Here is a 15,211-nt window from a genome sequence, read left to right on the forward strand (position 1 = left end):
CCCCCCCCCCCCCCCAAATAAATAAATAAATAAATAAATAAAAAATTATAGATAGAAAATTTTCATTACTCTGACCACAGAACAGTTTTCTGTTTGGCCTCATTTTAAATGAGATTTGGCCCAGAAAACACAACAGCGTTTCTGAACTGTTTTCACATATGGCTTCTTCTCTGCATGATATAGCATTAACTTGGATTTGTGGATTGTGCGGCGCACTGTCTTGCCAGACTGGGATTTCTGGAAGTGTTCCAAAGCCCATGCAGTGATGTCCAATAGAGAATCATGCCTGTTAATGCCGTGCCGCCTCAGGGCCGAAAGAGCAAACATCCGGCCTTGACTTTCAGCCTTGTCCCTTGCACACAGAGTTTCCTCCTGATTCTCTGAATCTTTTGAAAATATCACACACTGTAGATGATGGGACCTTCAAAGTCTTCATAATTTTATGTTGAGAAAAGATTTTTCTGAAATTGTTGCACAGTTTTTTAGACTGTTTGTCGCAGATTGGTGAACCTCTGCCCATCATTACCTCTGAAATGCTACATTCATACCCAGTCATGTTACTGACCTGTTACCAGCTAACCTTTATTAGTTGTCAAATGCTCCTCCAGTTATTTTTAATTTGTGCCATTTACTTTTGCAGCCTTTTGCTTCTGAGGGAATGAGTATTTATTATAGGCCCCCTATATTCAGCACAAAGTTACTTACTTAATCTCACTTGATCTTTTATTTAGATTTTTGGAAATTTCTTTTTTACATTGGCTATAGATCATCATGGATTTGGATCACACAGGCTATGCTGCTGTATGAGTAAAACATAAAGATGATTTGAAAGCTTTATATTCAGAAGCTACTGTTGTACTACTGTACTCCTCCCTCGTGTTTTGTGAAACTGTCATATCTCAGTTTGTTCTCACAGACAAAGGACTGCACAGTAACTCATACAATGTACAGCTTTTATTTAATCTGTGGGATCATTTGCTCTAATGCATCTGTTAGAATGAGGGCAGTTTGTCGTCTGCAGACTCAGATGTCTGCTTAAGTAAACTTCCTCCGTGTGTACAGGACAGATGTCAGACCTGCTAATGAACAGCTGCAGGAATTTAGTGAGGACACTCAGTGGGCATAATGGACAAGCAACCAGGACACACATTAATGCGACATCATGCAGACAACATCTGATTTTCATGCAAATATACAAACCAAGATCTTCAACTCATCTTTACAATGTATTCTTACATAATTTTAAGTTTTCAGAATTTCAGAAGAAAAAATAACAATAAACAAATAACTGTCTTACAAAAATAAATATTGATCCTTTGGAGGTTCAGTGCAAATAGATTCTAAATGTGAGAAGAATAATGTCAACACAGGATATTTTAACAAACTTGTTCATTTCTTTGAGGTAATCTTGGATTGTTGCATGTAGTCGGTTGTAGCACAGAGCTAGTCCACCTCGCCGTTTCCCCTGAGAAGGAGGAAAGGGTGCACAGCAGGGTTTGACTACAGAATTGTGAAATGCTTAATTGTGGGAGTCAAACTACAGCCAATTTGGATGCACACTTGAAAACAGCTGCTGCCATGCTCCAACATACCTCTGCTTGTTCTTCTTCTCCCAGGGTGTCTGGGTAAAAGAATTCCCTGGGGGGAACAACTTAATTGCACAACTCAATCAGTCCTGGGAGGGTAATATCAAGTGGGCAGTGGGGAGTTAAGCCGCAGTATTAAAAGCTACTTTGCTTTGTAAGATATAACAGTAATTATAGGGTGTATTTGGGGATGTAAATAATTGTTCTTGATTCTGTATAAGTTAGGGGAGGGGTTATGTACATTTGTGTTATATTTATATGTTGTGATCTGTGTTGCCCTCAGTGAATGGACTATGCCAACAATAAGGTGAGCAGACATCCTGTACAGTAAGGGACAGTGTGTGGGGGAAGGTTGTTCTTCCTGAGGTGGCTGAGATTTTTGAGATTGCAGAACTCTTCTAGTGTGTAAAATAAAATAAAATGAAAGCGAAACCACACTGCTCTCTGTGTTTGCTTCCAGGGCTGCTTGGTCAGCCCAACAGGTTTGCTGAGGTGCAAGCTTTCAGATACAAGTGTCAGTCTTTAAGTCATTAAACTGAATTCTTATTTGTAAATTTTACAAAATGTGTGGGAATTTCATGTTGACTGTTTTCAGTACATCTGAAAACACTTTCATTCTCAGGTCTTTTTATTTGGGTACACTTGAAATCCCACACAATATCATAATGCTCTGTTTATTTTTATTAATTATTTTTGATGCTTTGAAAGCCTGTTAACTGTTTTATGCATTTATCAAAGGGCTCACAGTTAAAGCACACATGATCATGAGAGTACAGCTAATTGACTTCCCTTCGTGATTGCATGAGGGGTCAGAAACCACTGACTTTAAAACAATCAGTCCATCAGTAGCTATAAAACTTTATTAAGTAAACTCCTCTGTGACAGTTTCAACAGAACTGAACATGTAAGGCTATAAAAGTAGACTTAATGGCAGCAATGTTGTATTGGAGTCCTGTACGGGAGTGTACTCCAGAAAGTGCCGCCTATGTGTAATGTGTTCACAGACAACCAAATGTGTTATCCCAGAGAGTGGCAGTGCTTCTCTGAGGTTGTAGAATTTTACCAGAAAAAGTAAAGTCATGAAGTCTTTAGCTGAGAAAGTCCTGTTTTTATCCATCACAGGAAACCATATCAGAAAGTTACAGCTGTTCCTGCTATATATTCAGAAGCCAAGATGTGATTGGTGACCTGCTCTTTGAGTCCTGCCAGACTCGAGCCTTCTCTGTTCAGTATGCAGCAGTTCACATGAAGCCCTGAACATGTGCTGGGTGACCTACAGTGTGACTTTGACGGCTCCTCTGACTTTATCTCCTGGAAGGTTCCACCTCCACTGGTGGAAACAAACACACACACAGGGGTGCGGGTGTGTGATACACTGTTGGAGCCTCAGGTTTTTGCCCGTTTCCTGTATGAGAGGATTTTAAAGCATGAGAGCTGTGGCATCTCCTGTTGGCCATGCTGACACAAATGAAATGTTACACAGGCAGCTTTCTTCCTCTTTAGCTTCGTTTGGCTCTTACAAAGGAGTTGCAACTTTTTTTTTTTTTAGCCTGTTGCTTTTTTGCCTCAAGCTTTGTTGTAATACTCTCTTCTTGTTCCCCCTTCCCCTCCCCTCCGCTCCACTCCTCTCCCCTCCCCCCTTTTTATCTTTCTTCCCCCTGGCAGTAAATGTATATATGCTGAGCGTGCACATGCAAAGACATGTACACAGAGCCACCGACCCAAGGCACACACCTCTTTTCAGGGAGCTCATATTGACCACAGAGCATCTGAAGCACACTCAGTCCCAGCAGGGCATTTTCTGGGGCATTCTGCGCTCATTCATTTCCAGCCTTTTGTTTCAGGACCAGGACGTCCCATCTGCAGATAGGTAGGTATCATTCCAGCTTTTGGTATGTATTTCAGTTTCTTTTACGAGGTTAATTGAATTCACTCTCATGTGTTGGCTTTCTGCACAGGAAGACATTCGTACCACTTGAAGAACATAGTGTTCTCGTTTGTTGTAGAGCACATGGACTCACAGTGAAATGCAGAAATAGCTTCACAAGTAATATTTACATGGTTCACAGATCAACTTGATCAAAATGTTCAAAAACTTTTGTAAAACAGAACCTGTACAATTTGGACATAGTGTACTTTGGTGAGCAGAGCGCCCGTCAAATATACTATTGGACATGTTACATTTAGACTTTTCTTTAAAATATATCCATTGATCAATTGAACTATTTGTTGCAGCTCTGGTTGTGTTTTTTGCCCTCATGCCTGAGAAGTTTCGAAAGAGAGGGTGGGGGTTGTTCTTGCTGGGACAGATGAGCACATGAGGTTTTTCCATGCTGGACAGACAAATGGTTTACACTCTTATGCAAATGTAATCTTGCTATACTGCACACTTTCTGTTCCTTGTTGGTTATGAATCAGTAGTTAGTGCTATTTAAGGCAAGAAGCTGTGTCAATGAAGGCTGTCTCGCTTTGAGATGAATAAAAATGAGGCAGACAGGAGGTAAAAATCTCACACAGATTTCTCCTCTCACTTCAGCTATTCTGTCATTTTGTGTGGTTTTGTGGGTTGGAACAAATGGATATAGTCCCCACCCAGGACTACATTACCCATGATTCCTAGGCTCGGAGCATTCTTAATGAAGCCAAGAACAGGTGTGCGGCTCTAACTGAGCGGTGGAGTCGCGCTGAGCAGGTGAGACAGCAGAACGGCCTGTTAATGTGCTGGACGTGGTTCAGATGGCTGCTTCATGAGTCTTACACGGGGGGAGGACATACATGTGCCGTGTGTCAGAGGCTGAATAACTTTGTGAATGATTGACAGGACTCCGTGCCGCTGAGAGTCGGTCAACACGTTAAACTCGGTTGGTTTAGGAGCTAATGCAGCCTGTTTTTAAACCCTCTCGTGCTCTGAGCATTGAAGACAGCAACAGAAACCTTGATTTAAGAAATATGTACACTTAAATCCATTGATTTCTTGGATGTTGAGCTCAGTTTCAACATCAGTTCAGCTTCAGTCTGGAAGCAGAGAAATGTGGATATAACGGAGAAGAAAGCCAAACACTCACATTGTAGTGAATTCCAAAACAAATTTTATTTACAACTGAAGTTAAATTTTTTTTTGTGTGTGTGTGTGCGTGACCTTGGCCAAGTTTTTCCAAGGGCAAATGGCTTAAATATGTTTTTTATTCTTCTAGAATAAAAAATTTGAGTCTTTGAGTCTTCCTTGTGTGGTGTAGCGGTAGTATACACCCAACATATGCCCTGTAAATACATGGTATGTCTGAGTGTCAGATATGTTCAGATATGACAAATGTCCTTTCACTTTGTTTAGCCCCAAATATTTAGCTGCATCACATTGCTTGACCTTTAAAGAACAGCTGTGATGAACCTCCTGCACCAACCTGCCACTAGATGGCAGGATCACATGGTCAGATGATGATAGCTGTCATTACTAAAAGTGGCCAACTGCCCCAACGCGCATACACACCATCTTTAGTGTTTAGTGAGCAGAATTCAAGCTGGTTCTAATGCCATGTGCTGGTGACTTCGGTTTATTGTGTTGGTCTGATCCATTTCTTGATGGTTGAGCTGCAGCTTGGCCGTGGTAACGTCCAGATGTATCAAACCGCCTGAAATTCAGCCTCTCTTCTGTTTTCCAAACTGTGTTCTCCCTGTGAAATTCAGTGTGGGTCACTGCCCTTTCACCCTAGTGCTCCCCTCCTCCCTTCCCTTCACTTCCCTGTCATGTACACACATGTGTTGCCCTTTCATATATTTATCTCCTCCCACCTCCTCCTGTGTTCCCTCCCCTTTCACCAACTCGCTCACATCTCCACTGTCTCTCTCTCTCTGTTGGTGGTGCTTGGATCCGTTTGGAGGACAGGAACAGGACAGGACACGCACAGCACAACTGTAGACATGTCGGACTCTGAGACTGCCGCTGCCCCCGCTGAGGCCCCCGTCCCCGCTGCCTGTGCCTCCATCAAGGCTGACCTGGACAAATGGTAGGTGATGGTGTGCATAGCGCAAGAAGAAGTGTAAATGGGTTTGTTCTACCTTTGGTACAACCTTGACACGAAGAACAGGTCGTCACGACAAACTTGGTGAGCATCAGAGGAAGCCTCTGAAACACTTGGTCCATCTCTGAATGTTTGATAAAATCTACTTTTAGCTTCAGGAGTTGCCTTGAAATATTTTGGCTTACTGAGATGGTGAACCACTGAAGGCAGAAGCAGCTAACAAAAACCTAATGAAGCTTGACTGCTACCTAACGAGGGCTAAGGAAAGGGAGCATGGCGTCTGGGCTTGGACCAACACATAAGCCCAAAATTCTGAGCTAATTTTTGCTTTGCATAGGTCTGTCTGGGGACATAAATGGCAGCATCCAAAAATGCGCCATTGTGAAAATGGAGTCGCTCTGTTGGATGCTGTGGTTGTCGACGAAAATCACCAAGGGCAAATGAAGGCTTCCGTATTGAAATGTCTTAGCTGGGAGCAGGGAGGGAGGGCAGAAAGGTTATGAAAACTTGGGGTGCCTTGTGTAGGAAAGAGTGATTTTGGGGGGTTAATGATGTTTGGCAGGAGGGTATTGTTTCATTCTCATCCGTACGCATGGATGAAAGCTGGGAATCTGCTTGCGTCACTAGCCTCCCTTTCCCCAGAATACTTTGCGTTAGCTTGTTCCGTTTGTCCTCTGCCATCTCCTTTTGCCCCTTGTTGTGTCAACGGTCTGGGAGACAAGCTCAGCACCAATTTTGGGCAGTCTCAATTCATATAGTCACAGCAAGCACCAAGCACAGGACAACATGGATGTCTGATGTGTGTGTGCAGATCACATCGGTGCAGCAGCCGTCTAAAGGCTGTCGGGCCTTGATAAGGTTTTGGAGGGTTTGTGAGACCAATAGATAAGGCAGCAGGTCTTAGTGGAGGAGAGGAAGCAAGCGAAGGGCAAGATGAGGACACTTGTGTAATTCTTTGAAGTTCACTAGCAGGATAGTGTGACAATAATTGATATTATACAGCACTCAGTCTTGTGTTCACACCAGGGCCAAGTATTTTGCAGACCCAATTCTATTTATTACATCATTGTTAAGTGTTAAAACACGCAACATTAGGTGATAAGGTGAATGTCCCTTGTGTCACATATCATGGTTTCAAATGGATATTGTGTGAGGGCCTTTACACGCAACTGATGTGATTTGAACTTGAACCTATAAACATGAGGCACCAGCAAACAAAGCCATGCATTAATATACAGCCACTGTTAAAGTGAGGGCCACAGGGGCCCCTCATGGTGTACAAAATACTTAACCTTTGGATCATTCTCCTTATCCTTTCGACTTTTTATTCTCACAGCAAGTTTTTAACCCTGATGGGCACCTGAAGTTAAACACATCTAAAATCAGCATGTACTTAACAACGTAGTTACCACTGTTAACTATAGTAGTGAGGAATTTACAAACAATTCAGTCTGCAGCTCCACTCAGCCTTGCAGATCAACAGAGTTAATGCCAGTACATTGATTTGCTGTCTAGTCCACGATGTTCTGCTATAGGTTGACTAGGTGTGTTCAGAGGGAACACTTTTAAAAACGTAACAATCTGCTAGCATAACACAGAGAAGCGTTTAGCAGCGAAGGAGACAGTTAGTAGATAGCTGTATATTGCGTAAGAATGTAAGGTTTGTTTCATTGACCCGAAGAGCCCAAAAATTATTGCAGGGTTTAAGAGCCACTTTGCAAGATAAATGTTCAAAGCAAACAGGCAGTTAGGAGCTCAAGAGGCTTGACTGAGATTCAGTTCTGATCTAATTGCTTCAACCTGTCACCTGCAGACTGCAGAGCTCTTCTCAGATCCATTCTGATGTCATAGCTCTAATTGTTTCATCCGTCAGTCTTGTGATGTAATTTTAGCAGATTTCACATAGCCCCCCCCCCCACACACACACAAAATCATGCAGTAGGACTTTCAGACAACCTGAATCAGATACATGTGGGGAATTTCTAGTTCCCCATTTGAATGATTTTAACAGGTTCCAGTCTGATCTAGAAAGGGTTAGATATATCGCTGAAGAATCACATCTCCTCTGCTCTGGATAACCCTCGGTTCCATTTTAAGCACCACCTAACTGGACATCTGTCGTCACCTGTCAACAGGTCACAGCAGCGACATGGCATTTTTGAAGACTGTTGGTTGACATTGATAGGAAACTAACCTATGTCGATTCTATTATTAGGTTTTTCTGAAGGGAAAGTGTTCAGATTTCAATCACTCAGCTCCACATGAACTCTGGTCTCCCACTCTTATGTGACAAATGTCCCTATGTATTACCAGTCCCTGACTTAGAAGTATGGAAGCATTTGGGACCTTTTCATGCCAGCTAAACCACACCTTAACTATAGATTCCACTGGACATTGGACACTGTGTAATGAATACTCAAATCCATGTGTGGGTGTGTGTATGTATATACAGTATATGCATATATATATATATATATATATATATATATATATATATATATATATATATATATATATATATATAGTCACCTTTTCAGAGCTAAAATTAGACTATTCCTATTTAAGAGGAGATAGTTAAGACTTTTAACCTTTAATCAAGGACTGGTGTGACCAGTCAAGTCATAGAGATGAAGTAGACAAGTTAAAAGAATGCAGTGGAGTGATATTTTAACTTGCTTGAAATATTTTCTCAAATCTGTCTTCATATTTCTGTACTCTAGAACCTGCCTCATAGCTGACAAAGAAGTTCAGTATTAGCTCAGAGATAATTACCATGTGCAGTATGTTTAAAAACTCATAGGGCTCACATGTTTGTTGGTGCCTCTGTACTGAATCTCTTTGAACATGCGCACCCACCCCATTTCCTTTTCACTGTACACACACACACACACAGTGTCTTACTGATTGCCTGATATTGTATGTGCAGACAAGTTTGTACATTCCTGCCAGTAGAAACTGCTGTTTGGATGGAATTTGGTAACTCGGCAGAAGTCAGTATTTTGAACGCTATACTGTTGAGTCAGACTGTGACCAGCCCCCTACCCTTCGAGCTCCCAACTCCACATCATTTGTCATGAGTGTGCATAACACTTCTGTGTCACTTCAGGAAGTTGCCAATATGGAAAATCTTTATTGCTTTGGAGATCATAAGCCTAAAAGGGTTGAGAAAGTTAACTCAAGGTAGTCTGGAACATCTTCCTGATTCTTGTGTACCAAACAAGGATTATGGCACACGGTCATCCCCTGCTGCACCTGAACCATGATCTGTTGGGTGTGTATTTGTCCCAGGAGCCTGACCACAACTAGCTCAGCCTAAATAATTCATCCTTCATTTCCTGATTGTGTTCAAGATGGGAGGAGGACGTCATCGCTCTTCAACCCAACCTGAGCGGTGATAGCTCCGACCTGGACTTCACTGCATCAGGATGTAACTACAGCTTCTCAGCCTCAAATTGGTTTATATTGCAAATCTTTCTGGCATTTCAAGTCAATTAAAAAAAAAACAAAATTAACCGCTCTTTTGCTTTGCTTTCTCTGAAGCTGTTCTAATGTTTGTACTGACTTTTAATGAGTGAATATATTGAGTCTGGTTTGACCCATATGTTCAGGTGTGAATTGAGATATTCCAGTGGTTTCTATGACAACCCAGTGTGCCCCATGACCCTGTAAAGGACCTGACTGTGTCGTGCTTTCTCTTGGGACACTGTGTGATGGCTGTAGTTTTGGTGATGTCATTGGTCTTCTCCCTCTTCTGCTGCTTTTGTAACCCTTCTTTTTCCACATGGTGTGTGTGTGTGTGTGTGTGTGTGTGTGTGTGTGTGTGTGTGTGTGTGTGTGTGTGTGTGTGTGTGTGTGTGTGTGTGTGTGTGTGCGCGTATGCATAGCAAGTCTGCATAGAATGCAAAATACTAGAGAATATGTAGTCATCTAATGAAAATTCATATATATTCCACTTAAATTTTGGGGGGGCAAGCAAGCCATGATTTTAAAGCAAACTGGCTGCTAAAGTCACTCAATTCACCTCAGCTAAGTCTGTTACACTCAGGATTGGTGGATTGGTATTGGTGTGTGTATGTTGTAGCAGGCTCAGTCTAACAACACACCCTCAGGGGTTAGACTGATAGCTGTAACCAATGTTTGGCCATTGGTGCTGTCATTTACTGTTCAAGCTGTGTCCGACTGTGTACACACGACTAGAGATGAGCATTTCAATGCCTCAAAGTCAGTGGCTCCCATTTCGTCACACACACATTCACAAAGCAACATGTGCTCTTCACTCCATCCTTCCTGGCAAAGTGAAGCGCTAAGTTATAATCTGCTGCTGCCAGCTGTGTGTTACATCACACAGGCCCTTGATCACTGGACACAGAGATAAAGCAGCAGAAATTCCCCCTAATAGGTGACTTCCTGTATTACAATGTTGTAGAGACCGTTACGTGATGCTTTTAGATATGCAGAGTAGAGTGAAAATGAGACTGACAATGAGTCACTGCCCTCCTGTGGAAAATATGAACCTGAAGCCAAAAGCCAGTTAGCTTAGCACAACACAAAGGCTGCACAAACAGCCACAGTGTTGGTGGGTAGTGTTTCTTACCTATAGAGTAGAATAAGCTTTGTCGTTATAGAAGTACAACAAAACTTGGGTTGGCACCTCTCTTGCATGCAGTTGAAGAATAAAATATGAGATGGCTGCACATGGATACGAGGAGAAAGTGGAAGTAGTTTGTGCAAGACAGCCTGTGTTCAGCTAAGCTGGTTTTCACGAAATTAATCTGAAGACTCTCCCAAAGTTGCAGCAAAGGGGAGACACCAGATACCTCTGGTTTGGCTTCTCTTATTCATTTGTTGAAGTGAAATGCTAAATCTTTTTATATATATATATATATATAGAAATGCACCTTTTGCCTTAGCATCAGCTTCATTTAACTCTTCATACAGCTGAAAAAGGGTGATGATAAATGAGATATGAACAGTAGCAATGGATTATTTGGATGCTATCTTTTCTTTTGAAAATGTTTGTGCATGAGTGTGCAATTTGAACTGTCATTAGCACTTTCCCCATTCATTGGGTGAACAGCAATCTGTTAGTGGGCTGATTTTGATGGATGATATTTAAAAGGTGTCCTCCCTTTCAGTTTGTTGAAGAGGAATTGGAGGAAAAAGGACTGAGGGATGTTCAGATGTAATGGAGGCGGACCCAGGAGATGGGTTTACATTCATGTCCTGTGAAACCCCTCCTCCTGTGGGCTCAGCCTCTTGCCTCCATGTCTTGTCATCGTGGCATTATCACACAACCCCCCTCCCTCTCTGGTGTCCTATTAAGCAGATGGGTCCATCCGCATGGCCTTCTGTATCCCTGAGCCCTCCCTTTGGCCCCGCCTTTCCCTCTCTCTCCTGCTCCATCACCCTAATGCCCTGTGGCAGTATTGGCTGCTATGTTTGGTCCTACATGGGAGCCTGAAAAAATCTCAGCCTGAATTCTTTCACTTTCATCCTCTTCTCTCTCATCTTTAATTTCCTTTCTTGTTTTTCTCTTTTTTTTTTTTTTTTTTTTTTTTTTTGCACTGTTGTTACTGACATTAGTTAATTTGTCACTAAAAGTAGTCTGACCAGGGCCAACCTAAAAGCCCCCCTCACCCAGCCCACACACATGCACGCACTCCAATTCATGTGATCATCTCAACTACACTGTGTCTCATTGCCGTTATTTCTTCTCCCAGTGTGACAGAGAAGGGAGCCGAGGGCTGCAAAGACCTGATGGAGGCCTTTGCTGCTTGTGTGAAGAGTGCAGCTGAGGGTTCGTCATGAGGAGTCGCCCGCCAACCTCAAATGTAAGGATGTCATATAATTTGGTGATTGACTCCTACTCAACAAATAATTTCTGCAACATGCCAAATTTGGCACATGGTGAAATGTCTGCACTAGAAAAGTCTAAGCCTTTTTTTCCTCTTCTAGGTCCACTGCACTGAGTCCTCCAAGTTCCCAGCATTCCTTTCTGCGCACCAGCACTGGACTGATGGATGACAGCAACAACGATGATGAATTTGATGATGATCATGGCGTGACAAACACTGTGTTAATTCAGGATAAGTTAGGGATCAGGCAGCAGTAACCTGTTTTCTTCCCCCTGTCCTTACCCCGTTATAGGCTTATATGGTGTTCCTCAGTCTTGCCACCATTCCCCTTCTCCTTCTATGGCTGATATACAGCACATCGACTTGTAGACAGCTCCAGACAGCCGATGGGCTATAATGTAAATTGTCAACTTGAAATTAATACTTATAAATGGAAATAAAAGTCTCAAATAATTGGTTTAAAAACGAATTGTGATCACTGGTTTTGTTTCCTTTGTCATTTGGCACCTGGATGTTTGTTTACAGTCAGCATTTTAATTTTAAGCTTTTAGACTACCTATGTGATAAAATAAGCTATTTCTTAGTTATGCCGTTGTTGCATAGCTCATGTTTCCATTAAGCGCTGTATAGCAATCTACAGAAAACATTGTTCAGTATCACCACCTGCTCCTGACAACACAACTTCATTTGGCAGCAGAAAAATAAAAATCTAGCATCTCTAAGGGCTGTTCTCATATTTTACAGAATATAGCCAATATTTATAACCAATATCTAGCCAATATCTAAAACTACAGCAAAGAAACAGTAACGCATGCTTGTGTATCTCATTAACCTTGTGGATTCTAAAATATGGACTGGTGCACATTATTAAAAAGAATGGAAAAATGGTACATTTGGGCATAAAAAGAAATTCCAGCTGCGCAGGCCCGAGTCTTAAAATTTCTCAACGTAATTTCGGAGGAAGTGATGGGTCCTGCAGTAAGTGAACGGGAGAAGCAGTCTGGCCACATTTAAACAATCAGACATCAGGACTGTCAGCTGTCAGTTTGGCTGCTCTAATCCAGACCAAGGGGTAAATTTAAACTCTTTTTGCTGTCACACCCAAACATACCCAGATTAGTCTCCCTCCCCTTCTCACTTAGAGCTTCAATGTCAAAGGTGGATTTAAAAACCTAAACTACTGTACCTAAAAGGAAATTAGTTTATTATGCAAAAATTTTTACATATTTAATTTAAGAAGTTTAGTTTAAATACCATATTTGCGTTTATGTTTTGGATGTAATTTTCCAGCCTGTACTAAATCTGCAGGATCCCTGTAAAATGTAAAAGCAATAATGCAACATTTTTTAATAACCTGTACTGACCACAAGAGGGAACCCCACCTACACCACCCACTGTGAACAGGCTCGTTTTTTTTTTATTGTCACATTAAATAGTAATGACCAGCTGTGCACAAAATTTTTGCTGCTGTTACATCCCATAACACACATGTACACATGTGATGTAATTTCTGTGTGTATTGTACACATCAAATATGACTTGTGTAAACGTGTGCCATGGTTCCCGGAAAGTCCCCGTTATCAATGTTAACACTGTGACTATCATCTTTACAAACACACACACACATTAAAGTCTGAATTTGTCAGAACAATTAAACCAAAATCATACCTTATCTGCATCCTTATCTGTACAAGGACCTGTATTTAACAGGAAGTGGTAGAAAATAATTTATTAATTTGTTTACTATTACACTGGTGATCTTATATTTCGTACATTATTGTACTTGCACTATGTTGCAGTTACATCACAGAAACTTTGCCACTCAGTAATTGACATCAAATATACCATGTCCATCCACCACACAGGCAGTTAATAAATCCCTGGGGGTGTTTCCACTGAGGGGCGGGCATCCAGTATTTCTGCCTGACCTTAATGAGGGGAGCCTGAAATTTAAAGGGCAGGGGACACACAGCAGTGTGTTTGTGTTTGTGTGTAGCTGTGTCGGGTGGAGAGTCTAACTCACTGGTGCAGTGCTTATGTACTCACTCATCTTCTGCCGCTTATCTGTTTCCCGGTCACAGGGTTGCTGGAGCCAATCCCAGCTCACTCTGGGTGAGGGTGGGGTCACCCTGGACAGGTCAGCAGTCCATCACAGGGCCAACACACAGAGACAGACAGAGACCAACAACCACTCACACTCAGATGTCTTTGGACGGTAGGAAGAAACTGGAGTACCGGCAGGAACCCATGCAAGTTTGGGGGGAACATTCAAACTCCACTCTGAAGGGCCCCAGGCCGCGAATCGCTGTGAGGCAACAGCTCCCTCTTAAGTTTGATGTTTTCCCAACATCAGCTCTGCATTTTGCCTCTTTTTCAGATTTTTTTTTTCTTTTAAATTTCATTTCTCCTCAGATTCTGGTCCAAGGTCTTGATCAAAATGGCATCTGTCCGAGGAGGGGAGTAGGTCAAGAGAAGAACTTTCTAATTAGACGAAATGTAAGGCATAGTTAATGAAGCGGGTATTTTTCATCTTCACTGGGCTGCCCGGGAGAGGTCATTATTCGTTGAAGCTGGTAGAAAGCTGGCAGCTTTTCCGAGCTTTGTTAACTAGAGGAAATCCATGAGTCAGTGCAAGCATAAGATACCTTTTTACTGTCAAATAAATTTTCTTTAATGGACCTGGTCTGATTCACCTTTTCAGCCAGCTCGGTAAGATTTTTAGGAGGATTACATTTTGGGAGACACTCTGGGATCAGATCAGTGAGAAAGATAGGTTTTTCTGTAGAGATAGCTTGATGTTAGGAGGAGTGTGCTTTCTTTTCCAATGTTATTTTATATATTCAATCAGCTTTATCCCAAAATATTAATTCACACAGTACAAAGCCAATATCAATGCCATGCACAATAATCGTATATTGTGTCTAATTTTATTCAATTAAATCCAGAGTGACTGACAACACTGAACACATAATAAACAGAAAATAAACTTAGATTTTGATGTAAGAAATACATTTAGCTATAAGCAGATAGGCTAACCTGTGTGATCAATAATACACAAGCAGAAGACTTTTGTTCTGCATTTCTGTGTCAAATATTAATCTGAATAATAACTTAGCAAGTTTTTTTTACTATTATTCAGAATTAGTTAGTGAAGAAGTGCGAGACAGTAAAATGTGTGTTTTTCTGCCGGTAAATATTGCATAATGATTGTCATTGATGTTTAACATTCTAAGAATGAATCCTGACCGAAACAGAACTCAAGAACTTGAAGCAATGAATGAAAAAAGGTTTTCTATAGTGCATCATAACAGCACCATCATGTGGCATCATATCAGCAGCTACAACTTTACTCATTCACATGGAAAGAATGGACGCTTCAGAATGCTGTCAAAAGCCTGCCTCTGAAATCATTCTGGGTGAATGTGAAACCTCACCAGACTCATTTTACCATCATTATCATTATTACAATATTTAAAGAAGCTTCGTTTACATTCAGACTTTTATATTTGCAAGTTGTCAATATTTCTGCCATTTTAGTTCTGTCTTCATTGAACAACATCCATCGGACAAAGACAAACTCACATGTGGATTTTTGTGCCGAGAGCACCACTGGATAATCTGAGCACCATCAACCTGACTGCATCAAGAGATTAAGATTATAAAGGATTAAGATTTGGGACTCAACGTCATACAGATATCACAGCGTGAACCTTCATCACATCATGTGGTTATGCAGGGCCCAGTTTTTCTT

The 15,211-nt window shown here is 41.5% G+C and overlaps 1 long non-coding RNA gene across 3 annotated transcripts; it reads left to right on the forward strand.

Moving 5' to 3' along the window:
• The first annotated feature begins 3,312 nt into the window (after positions 1–3,312).
• Positions 3,313–12,167, forward strand: LOC115047078 (uncharacterized). 3 transcript variants are annotated; one of them, XR_003841001.1, is made up of 4 exons: positions 3,313–3,456; positions 5,470–5,590; positions 11,326–11,436; positions 11,561–12,167. It is a non-coding gene; the product is annotated as an uncharacterized LOC115047078 (long non-coding RNA). The 3 variants fall into 3 exon arrangements; XR_003841002.1 differs by lacking the exon at positions 3,313–3,456 and adding an exon at positions 4,250–4,278; XR_003841000.1 differs by lacking the exon at positions 3,313–3,456 and having other exon boundaries at positions 5,429–5,590.
• The last annotated feature ends 3,044 nt before the right edge of the window (positions 12,168–15,211 follow it).

The sequence above is a fragment of the Echeneis naucrates genome, chromosome 8 (assembly GCF_900963305.1).
Source record: "Echeneis naucrates chromosome 8, fEcheNa1.1, whole genome shotgun sequence".
Taxonomy (NCBI): Eukaryota; Metazoa; Chordata; class Actinopteri; order Carangiformes; family Echeneidae; genus Echeneis; species Echeneis naucrates.